This window comes from Ixodes scapularis, unplaced genomic scaffold (genome assembly GCF_016920785.2).
Source record: "Ixodes scapularis isolate PalLabHiFi unplaced genomic scaffold, ASM1692078v2 PGA_scaffold4__175_contigs__length_147842914, whole genome shotgun sequence".
Lineage (NCBI taxonomy): Eukaryota > Metazoa > Arthropoda > Arachnida > Ixodida > Ixodidae > Ixodes > Ixodes scapularis.
Genome location: NW_024609879.1, coordinates 38,417,816 through 38,435,620, shown reverse-complemented (window position 1 = coordinate 38,435,620; position 17,805 = coordinate 38,417,816). Strand labels below are relative to the sequence as shown.

The 17,805-nt window shown below is 44.3% G+C and overlaps 1 pseudogene; it reads right to left on the bottom strand.

Annotated features, from left to right (window-relative positions):
- Positions 1-279: 279 nt before the first annotated feature.
- The window catches only part of LOC115328954, a 121,176-nt pseudogene continuing 103,650 nt past the window's right edge, over positions 280-17,805 (bottom strand).

Here is a 17,805-nt window from a genome sequence, read left to right as displayed (position 1 = left end):
GCTTTAAGAGCACTCAACGCTTCGTCTGTCTGATCCTGGCTTTGCTGTAGGGACTTAATTTTATTCAGTATCGTCTGTTGTCCTGCGTTCCATTTGGTGAGCATAGGCAAGATTAGATCCGTATTTGCACTGGAATCAGAAACAGGGCCCGGATTTTTTTCTACGTCACCGCACAACAATAAATGTTTCTTCAAATAATCCACGACACTATTCCGAACAAGGCAGACACGCTCATACACTTGTCGAGGGCACGACACCGCAATGACAAACACATTATTGTCATGATAAGAAGATGAGTAACAGACCTGGTGATACGAAGTGAGTTGAGTACGGCATTTTCAGCTCGGTGTCGTGCCCAAAGTGCCGGTAGTCGCGGCCGTGCTTTTGTAGTACTCCAGGTACGCCCCTCTTCGCGCCAAACTGCACGTGATGTGGACTGTGTTGCCAACCGAAGAGCGGGATTGCTTCCGTTGTTGACGGCGAAGTCGAGAAGGCCACGGAAGGCTGGATGATCTGCGGAGGGCTGGCTTTGCATCCACCTTGCAGTGGGTTGATGTTGGGAGCAGCCGGTAATCCAATCACCAGCGAGATGATGAAGGCACCTGCCACCTGTGATACGAAGTGAGTTGAGTACAGCATTCTCAGCTCGGTGTCGTGCCCAAAGTGCCGGTTGTCGCGGCCGTGCTTTTGTAGTACTCCAGGTAAGCCCCTCTTTGCGCCAAACTATGGTGCCTGGAACGCGTCTCCGACTGGTGTGTTCACCGCGGCCAAAAAAGTGGTCCCTCGATTTCCGCCTGATGACGTCATAAAAGTGTCATGCTGTCGCCGGTCGCGACCCTGGCGGCGTCCCAACAGTTGTGGTGTATGTAGCAGATGCCTGTTCTGCTGCAGGTCGCTTTCCACTGTGACAGTTCACGGTAGCTCTTGCAGCCGGATTTGGGACGTCTAAAATGACGCCGTGACGACAGCGACACTCGCGTTCGCTCGTGCTTTTCGCCAGCATTTCTACGGCCAACCGCCAGGATCGCGACAGGCAACAGCATGACACTCGCGTCATTTGTTGCCACATCGGGACCACTTTTGATGTATGGGCGGGATAGGACGCTAAACACACCAGTCAAAGACGCGATCCAGGCACCATAGTCGAACTGCACGTGATGTGGACTGTGTTGCCAACCGAAGAGCTGGATTGCTTCCGTTGTTGACGGCGAAGTCGAGAAGGCCACGGAAGGCTGGATGATCTGCGGAGGGCAGACGCTGGCTTTGCATCCACCTTGCGGTGGGCTGATGTTGGGAGCAGCCGGTAATCCAATCACCAGCGAGATGATGAAGGCACCTGCCACCTGTGATACGAAGTGAGTTGAGTACGGCATTCTCCCCATCATGCTGTACAAACTGGTGCCAATAGGTTTCCCGAGCTGCTTGTCCGCATGTGCCGCATTGCCTTTTTTATAAGAACACCAGAAGCGATAAGCAAAAGGCTGAAAGACTTAACGTGATAATAAGCGGGCATCTCTAGACAATTGACGAACAACGTCACTGCAGTCGTAGCACCATGCCCCATCCAAGGCCACAGACTCCGTTTTGTTCAGCCTGGATCGTGCTGTCCTTCCCGGTTCCTGATACTAATAAATAACCGTACAAATGGAAATTCGCATTATTACGTGCTGCAATCTTGCAGCAAGATGTCAAGTAAAACAAAAAACAAGATTAAAAACGTAAAGTTATTCAGAGAAAAGTAATTTATTCGTCAAGATTGGTCGAAGGCTAACATGTACGACTTTGTCCATTTAGGAGCGCCGAAAGCTCGTTGCAGCCGAAAATTGCATGTCAATATTTCTTCCCTGATTTAAAGATTTGTTTAAGCTGCCTACCTTAATACACGCCATTACCTAAAGCAGTGCTTCCCAAATGGGAGTCCGCGGACCCTTCGGGGTCCTCGAAGACATTTTAAGGGTCCGCGAAGCCCGGCAATAAACGTTGTCTTTTTTTTCATATTGAGAACAGACATTCTAATTTTCCGGTGAAGTTTTTTGTGTGTATGTCAATAAGTGAAATCTACTTCACACAGTCCTTAGTTATATTCATTTATTAAATCAGTATCATAATTAACCTATACATTTTCCTTTCTCTCACCTCGAACGCGGTCCTCCATCATCTCCACCACAAGGTGTGTGCGAAACATCAATGGTTCAGTACCAATGACCGAGAGTACTCGAAGAAACCTCTGAGTAAGATGTCACCCTAAAACTATGACGGAGGCTTGTTGCGGAGAAGGCGCCGTGTAACCGAGCTTTCGGTTGCACGTCAAAAGATCCCCAGGTGGTCCAAATTAATCCCCAGTCCTGCGCTGGGGCGTGCCAGATGGCACGCCCCAGCGGGACAAGGTTTCTGGGACAAGGTTTGGCACGTAAAACCCCCAAATTTGACTTTTTTTTTTAGCCTAAAACTCTCGCAAATTGTTTATTGCTGTGTTACCGAAGAGGTGAACTGTTCGCATCTAACTTCAAAGAGCGGAAACTTTTTTTCTTCACAAGGACCCTGGTCGGAGACAAGTGCATTTTTATTTCTTAAGTGACGATAAATTTGAAAATAAATGGAAGGCTTTATAAAAAAATTGGTCTACATAGTGAAACAATATGTTTGGGTTTGTTAGGTCTTGAACCATGTTATGCCATCAGACTAGAAAGTCTGTGTAACGAATTTGAGAGTCGTTGTTGAGTTTGGATGCAAGAAATTGCGAAAATGTTAGGAGTTTTTTTTTGTCAGAGAAGTAGTGTGTAAAGTTAATAAAACCGTAAAACCGCGGAATTGCTTTTGAGTATATTTCTTTAGTTTTATAAACTCCCATTGATCTACGATATGTATAAATAAGCTTGCATACTCCAAACAACAGATATCGAAAACGCGCAAGACTAATAATTGGCCACATGTGGAACATCTTTAGCTGAAGAAGGACATATTAAGGAAAATTGCAAACTCTTTTGTAATAACCAGCACAAAGTCGAAAAGTAGGCTAGTTCTTGATGTTTTCCAGTCACGAGAGTAACGTACCGGCACCAGTTTCTGGGACAAGCTAGCTCAGTATTCCAAAAAGTAGTGCTGGAAAAGACGGGCGTAAACAACACCTGTCTGCTATCGGATGCCAGGTCGGACTACCTTGACAATTGAATGGCCGGGCGCGGAAGTTTTGTTTCGTAGGCTAATCTGACCGTAAGTAGATCTTCTAGAATTGAGTGTGAATACATCGTTCGTAAATATAAATTAGAAGATTTTTTTATTAATATGCTTATATGTAGGCTCAATTGTATCCAAAATATTCTCAAGACGTTCCAATGGTATTGCTTCAAGAACAAAAGAGCCGTATAAGTCGTGGCTATATTTCGCCCCGTCATATTAGTGCAACATCTATAACGAAGAAGAAGCAAAATTTGTTTGCCTTGGGTAAAAAGCAATCCAAGTTATCTGAATATGTCTTCAACAATGTAGTGGATTACAGACTTGGTGAGAAACAGCTGAATCAGGTCTCCTGCACAAACGTTGTTTTCTCAATCAACCAGTGTAAGTACATGCTAGGGAGCAGGGTAACGAAAACCCATCTCAACATGAAGAAAAACTTAGTTACTCGACTGGTTGTAGTCATATTTCAACCTGAAGGCCTTGTGACAAGCGTTTCTACAGGCTACGAAAATTGTTTTCGCGATTATATGGTTCGGGGGGAGGGGATGGATGAAAGGTTATACTGCTCCCTCCTAAAGCGGTTGACGCGAAAATGTATTGAACTTAGGGTTTTGAGTGGTTCTTTAAGCGTTCACCGGATACTGAAGGGACATCAAAATAAACCGTTTTTTTCAAACTTTTTTTTTTTATTTAAAGACACTTTATGCAAAAAAACGCAATTTTTTGCGATTTTTGAGAAACATAAAAATAACAGTGCAAACCCACGCGAGGGGCGTGAATGACATCGCGCCTCCCGCCTGTTTAAGAAACGCGTGGTCCCGAATCGAAGTTAAATCACCCCCGGCATTACCTTACTAGCCACTCCGCCAACGCTGCGGCACTTCGGTATACTCCACCTTAGCATCTCTGATTTGAACGCGAAAATTCACTCAGCAGAAGCGGAATGCCCAGAGGTACGGTCGATTTTACTCTAAGCCCTACCGCAGAAGACGCTTCGATCTAATGGAGCCAATCTCGTAGTTCCATAAAGTCATCGTCACGGCGCATGTCGTCTTTATGCGTTAGTTGTCACCTACTAAGCCTATCACGTACATTTAATGCGACGCAATCCTGCGTTTTTTGTTTGTGCCTGGCTGATTTACTTAATGACTGCAAACCCAAAATCACAACGAGTGCCACGATGATGCAAATTAGGAGCCGCTTGAATGGGTCCACCAGATCATGCCAACTGCGGTTGGACATTAAGTGAAACGAAGTAAAACTGTAGTCCTTTCAAGTGACCACCGGACAGGACAGCCGGGAAAACAATTCGTTTGGGTCTAACGTGAGGCTTTCCCCAAAAATGTCCACCTTTAAAAGGTATAATTCTTAGTTATGCAGACGGGACGGAATCTGAAATTGTTTGCACTTCCATTTTAACAGGCTCAGTAACAGACGAGGTATCTCTGTTTACGTCCTACATCCAGCCGGCGACAGCCAGGCGGCGCCAACAGTGCGAGAGCCCACGGTCGTACCCGGTCTTATTGTAACTTGGAAAAAGGGCGAACAATAAGCCTCACATTGCGCGCCGACGGCTTCGACATGCGCTGCGTATACGAGCGCAAGGCACACATATTCGACATGACGCAGCGAAAAGCCTGATACTTCTTTGCAGTAAAATTGCGCTCCGGTGACACGTAGTCACGTTCCGACTGGCCCCCCTGGGTCGTAGCTTCCGTCGTACTGGCATGTTTTGCGATTATGGCATCCTGGTCTACCCAGTATTTCTTGCTTCAGACATTGAACTAAGCGGCGCCACCAGAGTAACAGCTCACACTTGAACAATGCAGCCGCGACTCCCAGACTTTCCCAATGTTTCTTGCTTCAGTCGCTGCCTAGCACTAAACCAAGCAGCATTGCAGGTTGCCTATGGTCACAGACGTCTAAATAAAATCATCGCGTGGCCTATGATCTTCACACTGCTTCATAATTTCGGTGTCCTTATCGACCAACTCGAAATCTCATTGGCCGACGCGATAATAGAATGTTCGGGACTCACCAGGCTCTGTACTTCTTAAACCGTGAATGACTATAGCTTGGTCACTCAAGCTGCGACCTTATGCCTATATCCGAGAAGCTCACAAACCCACTTGTTGTTGTGTAGTTGGCTCTGACTTGTCACGGTGTAAACCAGCCGCCCATATAAATATCTGTTCAGAAAAACGAATGCCAAGTCGACCATTAGAAGGATTACGATGCCAGCAATGCCCATCCTCACGATGGTTCAAGACCGTCTGTCGGGTGTTGTTGACAGATTGTGGCTTTCGTGTGCTGCGACCTAAGGGGTTGCCGTGGATCTTGGTGTTAGTGTATCTTACGCAATAATGTATTCCATGTGTGGTAAGGTTACCAGTGTCCGAAAGGTCCCACGCGTATATCGGCAACAAGCGATTTCTTCAAAGAAGCTGCAGAAATTATTGTGCTGAGTTTTGTGTTCGGTTCGGCAAATGTCAGTTTGTGACGCATCGTGTGGAATCTTCACAGATTCTTTCCTTTTCGTTTTTGTGTTTGAGCGGTTGTTCTGCAGTGCCCGTGCCGACAAATATCTTGGATGACATCTTTAAAAACCGGTATTTTCATTGTAAGCGCCCAGTAACGTACTTCTTGGCTCCAATTGACCGTTCATCAATGGGTGCTCGTACGGATTAAATCTAGAATTAGGCAGTGTCTATCTCCTAGCAGCCGAGATAATAATTGAGACAAACGTTTATCGGCATTCGCTTGCCATTGGTTGTCTGAAATAATGTGACAACTGCAGGCAGACTAATGGTAGACTATACGCCTTGACCTCTGTGCTTCTTTCTTTGTCGGCGTTTTAGGCGTTTTAGGCGATTCCTGCTGCGTCAAGTGCGTCGACACGGTTTCTTTCGGAGATGTCGGCAGCGCGGGTGATTCCTGCTGTGTTAAGTGCCACCAACCAGTACCGATGACAACGTTCGACGATGGTGATTCAGCGGTACAAAACGGAAGCATCGCTCGATTTTTCGAACTTTATCCTCTTCGAGACAACATCTTCGAGACAACATCGACACCAACAGGACCAGCGAGCAACGCCCCTCAGGCTTTTTTCGTCAGTGGGCAAGGCGGCAGCCGAACGATGCAGCCACGGCTCAATTTCTTCGCTTTTTTCGTCCAGGTTCTTGCCTCGTGCATCGACCCGGTCTCGTTCGGTGATGTCGGCAGCGCGGATGATTCCTGCTGCGTCAAGTGCGTCGACACGGTTTCTTTCGGAGATGTCGGCAGCGCGGGTGATTCCTGCTGTGTCAAGTGCCACCAACCAGTACCGATGACAACGTTCGACGATGGTGATTCAGCGGTACAAAACGGAAGCATCGCTCGATTTTTCGAACTTTATCCTCTTCAAGACAACATCTTCGAGACAACATCGACACCAACAGGACCAGCGAGCAATGCCCCTCAGGCTTTTTTCGGGAGTGGGCAAGGCGGCAGCCGAACGATGCAGCCACGGCTCAATTTCTTCGCTTTTTTCGTCCAGGTTAGTAGAAAGCTTTCTACTAAAGAATTGAAAAGTGATTGTTTATGTTTGATTGTGCTGCCTTGCCCAGGCGTGTTGTGCGATTGTGTAGCGGGTTGTTTTGACTCGTTTTGTTTCCTTATTCTTCTTTTGAGCGGGGATGTTGAAATGAACCCTGGTCCAACTATCAACGAGCAGTTGGCACAAATCATTGAAAGTCAAAAAGAAAACTCGAAAGAACTAAAGTCAATTCAAGGAAAATTAGACTCGCACATATCGGAAACAGATAAAAGATTGACTTCTATAGAGGGAAAGCTGGAGTCATTTTCGCGTACAGTAGAAAGAATGGATGACTGTGAGCATGCAGTGAACAATCTAAATCATCAGGTTGCAACGATAATGAGCAAAATAGATGATCTCGAAAACCGCAGTCGACGGAATAATTTGATTGTATACGGGGCAAATGAACGTGAAACTGAAACGCCAAATTCTCTCCGGGAATTTGTCTTGTCGGGAATATTTGAGGAAAAGCTGGGCATTAAGGTCAGCAGCCTCGAACGTATCCATCGCTTGGGTAAAAAGACACCAAACAAAACTCGCCCTATAATTTTGCGTTTGTTTGACTTTAACGAAAAAATGGAGCTGCTAAGAAACTCAAGGAAATTTAAGGGAACGAAAATTTCAGTCTCTGAAGATTTTTCGCTTAAAATTCAGAACATCCGGAAACAGTTATGGGCTAGAGTTAAAGATAAAAGAAAACCCGAAGATAAAGTATATCTTAAGTATGATAAGTTGGTTATTAATCAGGATGTGTATGTGTGGGATGACGTACATTGTCGAAGATGTAAGCTAACGGGCTCTGGGATTGATGACGTGAACGACGCACAAGATCATCTTGCTAGCACTTTCCAGTCCGGAAGAGGTAGGGACGGTGACAGGCTGCGCGAACACACACGCGAAAGAGTGGCCAAATCTATTCCGGGCGACCGTGACCGAGTACGTTCAAATGAACAAGCGTATTCCACCCGTGCTCGTAAAAATCAGGCAGCGACATCTTCGAATTCGCAGACACTGTCAGAAGCGTCATAGCTACGTGCAGGAAGTGGTGGCGAACATGTTACTTTCTTTCCATCTGTTTCAGTTACGTTTACTAACATAAGAAGTGTTATGAATAAACGAGATCAGCTTAACTCTGTTGTCAGCTCAACGAACGCAGACCTAATCTTTCTTACGGAAACATGGCTTAGTAAACATGTCTGCAGCTCTGAAATTTTCCAAGGAGATAAAACATATAATGTATATCGTTTTGACAGAGATGGTAGACATGGGGGTGGCACACTCATAGCCGTATCACAGAGCATACCTTCATTTTGCGTAGATGTTCCTTCCAATCTAGAAATTGTTTGGGCTTGTATCACTTTAAATAACACAAGAATTTTATTGGGCGTCTGCTACCGCCCCCCAAACAGCGCAGTGACATTTATTGATGATTTACATGACGTTATGAATTCTATTGTTTGTCAGTATCCCAGTTCTCCTATTTTTTTATTAGGAGATTTTAATTTTCCTGATATCATGTGGTCTGACCCACCTTCTTTTCAACGTGTTTCAACTCAGAGTCAACTTTTTTTGGATCTGTGTGCGTGTTTTAATTTGACACAGCTGGTAACGAAACCAACAAGGTATGTTAATGATACAGCGAACACACTTGATTTAATTCTGTCCACACACCCTGACCTTCTATCTTCCCTTACGTATCTTCCAGGCTTAAGTGATCACTTGTTGTTAAATTTTGATCTCAAAGTTGCTCCCCCAATCAATAGTAAAAAATTAAAGCTTATTTCTGATTACAATAAAGCCAATTTTGGCCTTATTAATGAAAAACTGTGCAGCTATCTGGACACATATCTGCCAGAATTTGATCAGCGAAGCGTGCAGGAAAATTGGAGATTATTTTGTTTAAAAGTAAACGAACTGATTGATGCGCATGTACCCGTCAGGCGTATTCAATCTGATGCTAAAGCACCTTGGTATACTAACACCCTAAAACGTCTTTCCAATAAAAAACAGAGACTTTTTCGTTCAGCTAAACAACGTAACACGATTGATAGGTGGGAAGCATACTTTGCAGCTGAGGTCGAATATTCCCGAGCTGTATCTGACGTCAAAGAGAATTTTTTTAAGAACACTTTACCGGGTCTATTGTTGAATGACCCCAAAAAGTTCTGGAAGACTGTTAATATAAATGACGACGGCTTAATTTCTCTTAGCGATGAGTCTGGGGCGTTAATCCCTCCAGCAGAATATCCATCAGTGTTTAATAATGTTTTTTCAAATAGTTTTTCTGTAGCTGATGGAAATGTATCGTATGACGTTCCACGTTGTGAGTTTAGCCCTATGTTTCCAATTTCCATGGAACCTACTGGAATTGTAAAGTTAATTGATTCTTTGAAAGTATCATCGTCATGTGGAAGCGATAATATTAACTCAAAATTTCTAAGACAAACTAAAATGTACTCATCCTTTTTTTTGGCCAAAATTTTCCAGCAATCTCTTGAGTGTGGAACGCTCCCAATAGAATGGAAAACTGCGAAGGTGGTTCCACTGCATAAGTCCGGTAACAAGCATTCTCCATTAAATTATCGACCCATTTCACTAACAAGTATTCCTTGTAAAATAATGGAGCACATTTTGTACTCTCGTATTTTCAATTACTTAGAATCCAATTCATTTTTCGCTCCTGCTCAACATGGTTTCCGTCGCTCATTTTCTTGTGAAACGCAGCTGCTTCATTTCACCCATTGTTTGCATGCTATACTGGACAAAAACCATCAGGCTGACTGTATTTTTCTCGATTTTTCTAAAGCATTCGACAAGGTTAATCATAAGTTACTAATGCTTAAACTTTCTTCATTAAGCCTAGATCCTAACTTGTTAACCTGGCTGGAATGCTTTCTAACCAACCGCTCACAATATGTAACTCTAAATGGCGTTAATTCATCCCTGACTGATGTTGTATCGGGCGTACCCCAAGGTTCAGTTTTAGGCCCGCTTCTTTTTCAAATATTCATTAATGATTTACCAAGTTGTGTTTCTTCCTCCATGCATTTATATGCAGATGACTGTGTAATTTATCGGGAAGTTCATGATGATGATGACGTACGCATTTTGCAATCTGATTTAAATAATATTACTCTTTGGTGCAAAAAATGGCGTATGGAATTAAACCCTAACAAATGCAAACTAATGCGCGTTTCCCGGCAAGGCGCACGCCCTTCAAAATATACACTAACCGACATTCAACTTGAATCTGTAAACTCATACCGTTATCTGGGTGTTACTATATCGTCGACATTAACCTGGAAGCCTCATATTGATATAATAATCGCCAACGCTAACCGCATGTTAGGATACTTACGACGAAACTTCAGAACGGCCCCAGTTAACTTAAAACTTCTTCTTTATAACACTCTTGTACGGTCAAAATTGGAATACGCAGCCTCTATTTGGGATCCTAACCACACGTTTCTGCATAAAGCTCTCGAACTAGTTCAAAATAACGCCGTTCGTTTCATTCTGTCTAATTATAATCGAACAGCTAGCATATCATCAATGAAATCCAGTTTATTGTTACCCTCTTTGTCATTGCGTAGAAAGTTTTTTCGACTTTGCCTGTTTCATAAAGTGTATCATCATCAGTCGCTGCGAGACCATTTCTTTACATTGCCTAGCTATTACTCTTCCCGTCTGGACCATCGGAATAAAGTTGGATTAACACGTTGCCAAACAAACACTTTTTTTTATTCATTTATCCCGCATACATCAAACGACTGGAACCACCTTCCAGCAGATATCGCAACTATACCTGATTATCCTCTTTTTCGCCAATCTTTGTCTACATTTCTGTTTGGTGAGCCAACATGAGTCATTTTATTTGTTTTTTTTTTTCCGTAAAATATATTGCTTGCCGCTTTTGCCAATGGCTGTGTGTTTTTGATATTTCAATTTCTTGTTGTTTGTTTTTTATTGTTTTGTCAGTTTGTTTTATTTTGCTTTGCCCCTCCCCTCTACAATGCTTCGGCGCTTGAGGTTATGTACAATAAATAAATAAATAAATAAATAAACGAGAAATGCGGTTTTCGTTTGTGGCCTCTGGCTCGTGTGACGGTCGGACTAGGTGCCTTGTTGTGCGCGTTGCATGAAGGCACTCTAGATGGGACTAAAGGGTCGTGCCGCCTAAATCCTGCTGGGTTTGTGTTGCTGTGACAAGAATAGGCTTCCCCAAACATTGATTTTGTCCCCCTTGAAGGTTATCTTGCCCTGAAGTTCACACAAAGAAAGCACAACCCACAGAAATAATCAATATAAATCCAATCCGGAACCAGACGCATTCCGGGATTGACAGAGTCCAAAATAGGTATTTCGGGAAGAATCGCGAACCCACAGCACAGACAGACCCAAGTCAGCCGGTTCGGTCTGGGAGGGCATGTGTGTGCGCTTTATCTGTCTTTGGTTTTGCCCACTGGCTTGGTGTGGGGTTGGCGGTTGTTTCTTTCCAAATGCAGAGCAGAGTGCGTTCTTTCTTTTTGTTGAGCTCCTCCTTTACGATATATGAAATCGTAATTTGCAAGTAATTCCATTACTTTTATGCGCTAATTTGTGATTGAATTCATTACTTTCGTAGAGTGGTAATTTGTAAAGTAATTTAGTTACAATTCACTTGTTTTTAAAAAGTAATTAGTAATGTAATTTATTACAATAAATGAGTTGTTTGGCCACGTCTGATAAGTACCAACTAGCCCAACTCGCAGTTTTAAGATAGACTAAGTTTGTCTTATTTCCCGGCCTTTTTTGGAGACACGTTTTAACGTTTTATCGACGCTTGTTACGCGAAATGCACGCCGCAGGGACATTTCGCCGCGCGTGTATCCTTGAGGCGCCTGTTCACCGACCCAGCACAGTCGTTTATGCCTCTTCATTTAGACAGTCTCCAGCGGCTCATTACATAAAATGTTAACCCACATGCACTCTAAAAAAAAACGTGCATCTACTTTCCCGCATAACATTCGGAGAGCCAATCAGCGCAACTTACTGAGGCGACTGAGTGAATGATGATGCCAAAACATTTGGTTAGACCAGCAAAAAAAAAACGCAGTCTGAGTTGTGACATTAAGCAATGCAAGCGACATTTTGCACTGCTTTATGTCACAACTCAGACAGCGTTTTTTTGGTTTAAACATATGTATCGGCATCGTCATTCGCTTAACTGCCTCCGGAAGCTGTGGTGATTGGCTCTCCGAGTGTTGTGCGCGAACGTAGACGCACGGGCTTTTTTAAGAGTGTGGCCCACCTGTACGCGCCGCTTCCAGGCAGCAGTCTGGGGCGGTTTATTACAAAAAGAAGAGAGCTAATCTCAGTTCTCTATGAAACATCCGGTGTCGATAAACTATCCGTCAATGAAACGTCATTCGATGAACTGATTACACTGCGAATCAACCACCACTGCCGCTAGAATTTCGAGAAAAAATTCTGCTGGCTGCCGGAAGAATATACGCTACCCAAAAATTACCCTGGTTCTCGTTTGCTTTGGTACCTTCTCAGTTGGATAGCGGCTTAGTAGTACCTCTTTACGTATCAGAGATGGTTTAGTTTGTACTTATCTGCAATACGGATTTAAAAATAATTCCTATTGTATGTTTACCTGCCTTTTCTCAAACACCTTGGCGAGTTCATTTTTTTGTTCAAGGGGTTGATCAATGTTTAAGATATGTTTATCAAGTTTAAAACGAATTAAATAATTCTCAGAAGACTAACCATTTTTTATTGAGACACAATGTCGGCATTTCTTGTCATTAAGATGTGTAATGACAACAAAAAATTCGTTTCTCATTTTATACTTTTGCAATAAAAAGAACAAAAAACATTGTCAGCTTTATTACGGTGATAAAGTGAACCAAAAGCTATAGAACAAGATTTAGCAGAACATAAAGAGGTCAATAGGCGGCTAAAGAGACCAAAGAAAACACCATAGGCTGATATAGGTCGCGGGATAGGAGGACACATAAAGCAATCCATAGAGATCTATAGAGCAAACCAACAAGAAGCTATAGATAACCAAAACCATAGGATAAAAATAGGCAGCTATAGAACTCCGGCAAAAGAGACACATGTAGCAAGACAGAAATCTCTCTAACGCACCATACAAGTAACTATAGATGACAATGGAAACCACTAGAAAAGCCTTAGGTGTCTATAGGAAGATGGATAAAGAGACTCATTAGGTAATCAATTGATATTTCTATAGCAGACCATACAAAAAAACACTAGATGACGAAAAACAAAAATAAGCCATACGCAGCTATTGTACGCTGGCTAAAGGAACCCATAGAGAAAGGAATAAAAACCTATATATAAGACCGTGCGAAATGCTTTAGAAGTCTATAAACCATAGGAAAAGCCATATGCCGCTTTATCACTCTGGCTAAGGTGACCCAGAGGAAAAAAAAACCTATAAAAACTATAGCAGACCATACGATAAGCTACAGACGGGTAAAGAAATCATAAGAAAGGACATAGGCGAGTATAGTATTTTTTTAAAGAGACCCATATAGTAAACAACAGAAAATTCTTTAGCTCTCTATTGAAAGATATATGAATGCAGGTGTACCTAACCAGTGATAGGCCATAGAAAAAGCTATACTCTGTTTCACCATATGATGTACCGCAGGAAAGGCTACAAACGCGAGCTCTTTCCTCTTTGGCACATCTCGGCGGCACAAGCTCTCGTGCGTTAAGAGCAGCTCCGAACGCTATGAGCTCGCGGGTCTAGCCTTCTCTGCCGTACAACATCAGGTGACACGGAGTATAGAGACACTCACAGCGGAGACCATAAAAAATGAAAGACGCAATTATCTGTAATGCCAAATTCGAGCGCAACTCTTGAGGAGAAGGAGGTGAGTGCATGGAGCGGAGGGTAGGCCCCAGCTCCACCTCCTCTCCTGCTCTTCTCCTCCCCTCCTTCTCCTCCCCTCCTCCTTTTATTCCTCCCCCTCCTTCTCCCTGCTCCTCCTCCTCCCCGCGGGGTGCATTATGGGACATTTACGTTATCCCCTCTCTCCTCCCCGCGCGTTCTACCACGGGATATGTCCCATAAATTAGGGTTGTTCGTTTTCCGGTAAAACCAGATTTTACCCGATTTTTACACCCCGAACACGTTTCAGGAGAATCGGGTTCAACCCGGTTTTTCCCGCAATTCCAAAACCACATAACAAACCTCTTTATTTTTACGCCACACGGAATTTGAAATGCACACAAGCTAGTTATTCCACCTCACCGATGTTTATTGGCAAACAAGCTCACAACAACCTGCTACCGGCGGACCCCTGCGCGCTTCCGGTTTTCCTCTTCTTTCCTTTGTTTTTCATCATTTTGTGATTCCTCCTATTTCTTATAACGCGCGCAGGTTTTAATTACAGACACTTGCGACTGTTCCATCGAGCCCGTAGCTTCCACCGCGCTGTAAGCTGAGCGACCGAATTCAACGGCGAGAATAAAGCTTCTTACCCAATCGCTGTGCGCGTCGGTGAGGAACAAATAAATACACCACCGGAAGTCTATTGGGCAGCGAATACTGTGCCGCCCTCATCGTAATAAACTGACGCCGAATGCGATGAATAGTTTCTTTAGCAAGCTGCGTGCAGCACTGTCGACGCTATACGGTTCTCTACCAACCGGCCAACGAGCGTGCAAATCACCGTGACATTCTACAGAGGCCGGCTGAAGAAAAGCGACAATAGACGTTGGGGCCTCAGAGGAACATTTCCGTCCCCCGCTGTGCAGGTGGAACCGCCTCGGAACGCTGCGTAGCTTCGGCCCTGCTGCACGCAGGTTATGAAATGCACTATCACTTTCCCCTCGGCCGCTGTTAGGTGTTGACGCCTAGCCTGGTCTCTCGGGTAGCATGGCCATCTCGCTGGCGGTCTACCTTTCTCACGAACAACGTCCGAACTAGTCAGTCGCGTAAACAGATGGGGAAAACTGAAGAGGTTTATTCCATGCCGAAATGTCAGATCGAAGCCGTCCCTCGAACGGTCGGGGTTTCTGTTGACACCTGAAGGAGAGGAGGATTCCGTGGGCGGTGCTTCCCTTGAAGCAACCGACGGCAATCGGGAAAACACTCATTTCCCCCCCCCCCCCCCTCCGATTACCAGCTTGAAACAGATCCGTAGTTTTGAGGCGTTAGCGTTAAAACTCGTAATATCCTCAAAAAAAAAAAAAAAAACGAATGTGGTTTTGAGTACATTTCTAAATCTAACCCAAAAAAACCCTTATGTCAAAATGCTTTCACAAAACACCCGATTTCTTCCCGATTATGAGCTTGAAACATAGCACCCGATATTTACCCCCGAATTTAATAAAATACAAAACCCGAAACCGAGCAACTCTACCAACAATGTACCGCGCGGCATTCTTGTGACGTCACGAGGGTAATGCGGCACGCGGTTACGCCGACGCTGCTCAAGTCAGAAACGGGCGCCTAAGAGCTGCGCTCTAAAAGGCTATACAGACAGCCTTGAAAGCTGCTATAGCTAATTGGGTTGATTTCCTACAGACGGCTATGCAAAAGAATTTTAATAGCCTACCATATACCATTCTTGTATGCGATCGCTTCCCGAAGGAAGCGATGCATCTGGAAGCTAGCTTGCGCGAACACATCGCTGTAGGTCTGGAACGCAGCGGGTCGAAATTGCTGCTAACGGTATTGAATCTAATGCTTGCCTCCATAATCCCGGGCGTTGTGCATTGAACTGACGCAGTGCACAAACACGGCGTGTTTTCGGCCGCCATGTTTGTCGACAATGGCAAAGGCCTTAGGTCGCTGGAGTAGCGAATACAACGTGTCCCTATGGCCGTACCAAAGCGTAATCATACGAGAAATTCAATAAACTTTCGTTCCACTTCACTCCCACAAATATATGTATAGTTTTTTTGTTTTTGTTTTTCGCAAAAATAAACGACGCATTGCAAACACTCATCATCCGTCTAAATGTAGCTCTGGCGGTGTGAACCAGATAGCAAAGTTTCAGAACGCATCGTCGTCCTATTAATATATTATCAACTATTTTTTGAAAATTTTGAAGGAAAAATAGAGTCTGTTTTAGGCAACTGAGACCAATCAGCTCCATATAATCGATGGCTCCGTGGGCCGGCATTTCCCCAATGAATACGTCAAAATAATCAATTATTTCATTCTTATAAGACAACGGTTACTTCTGAAACCTTCACACCCTGTTCGAACCGCTCGCAGTACATTTGGGAGGAGAATGAGCGTTAGGCAATGCGTTGCATGTTTTTGAGCTGGGAACCTTGTAATAAGGTTTGGGACACCCTGAGTACATCTTAATACTAATATTTAATTTATCTTAGGGGATCTGTGGCACCGTAGACAGGCGAGTCGCCCGTTGCACCAACCTCTCCGGCGCCATGATGATGCAACCAATTTGCATAGGTGTTTTTCGAGCCATGGTCCCCACAACTGAGCTATGTAAGGGCCCACTTCTCGGATAATCATGTTTTCTTAACGGAATAAAAGTTTAGGCCTTCATATCCACGGATTTTCGAGACCATTTGAGGAGCACGTGGAAATCCAAATTCTCTGGAACGTTCATATTTTCAATGTAAACTCATTTTGAGCCTACGCAGAGACTAATGCGTCCTCTGGCCAACCACGGTCCTGGAATAACCCACTACCGGTAATTGGAATTGAAACGTGGGCTTTGGCTTATTGTAAACGTCGCAAGATTTGAAGGTTGTGCACTTCTGGGTCGCTTGGCTCGCGAGACACAAAGTTGGTACCGAAGTTCGCGAAGCCTGCAGATTGGATGGTTGCGGGGATGGTGTCGCGCTGGACAATATGTGAATCATCCAAACTTCTCCGGGATTAGAGCCCAGCTAGATTGTCTGAACACAAAATCGGGGGTGGTTGGTCGCAGCTCGCAGAAGCAACACCGTGGCTCACAAGCAACACCTTGCTCAATGGGCTGTTGCAAATTCTGCAGCTTCTCTGATGAGGTTGCGCCTGGGTGTCCTTGAATTCCTACGCTGCAATATGGTCAATGCTAAAGCACCTTGATTTATTTTGTGTTTGCAAGTATGCAGCGAGGCGCGCGAGGCGTGCGAGGCGCACGCCTCGCGGCGCCTTTCGAAGCAAGTCGCGACGATGTACTGAAACGAGTGGTCCTTAGAATCAAATGACGGCGGAATTACTCGTTCGTGAAATGTGTCTTGGATGTTACCGCAACGATGGTTGGCGGTACTTGTAAGACACGACAAGCGGGCATTTGATTAAGATGTTTCCGCAAATGCTCTCTAGATTGTCACTAGACCTGCTGTGAATACTCCGAACATTTCGTCTCTAGAGATATGCGTGGCAACAAAAGTGACTTTTCACAACTTTGGGAGGTGCGAAAGAAAAAAAAAGTAAAGATTGTAGGTATAAGGTCTAACACCCCTAACAGACGTACGATAGAGAAAGATCAAAACAACAGAGACATACGCTTATGGTATACTGGAGCCAATATGGGGACATGCCAGAAGAATTTGCGAAATTCTGAAGTATGAATGTTGGAGACAGCTCCGGCTTTATGTTGAGCGGCTACGTGTCGTCGTGCAAGAAGGGACAGAACACCAAGGCATTCTTTGGGTTGCCGAGTACAAGAGCGCCTGTCCCTTTCATTTGTGTTATTTCCTATCGTTCCTGTCTGTTTGCGCTTTTAAACCTTATACCTACCATGGACGAACTAGTCCAAACCATAGTTTTATCGTAAAGATTGTGTGCAGTGGATGAATATGTGAGAAAGGAGGGCAAATGCCTTCGAAGCTAAGTGGATGCTATGAACCAGTGGCCCTCAATACGAAACAACAGAAACACAACGTGATGGCTCTCAGCTAATCCAGTCCCGTCCAGTTAGTTCACCTTCACCGGTGATGGCGGTAACGCGTTGGAAGTGGAGGCGTTACATGTAAAGCCTTAATATTTCTGTAACGTAGTAACGTACTCGTTACTTTTCCAAAACAGCAACGCGTAACGTAGCTGCGCTACTTATTTCGGG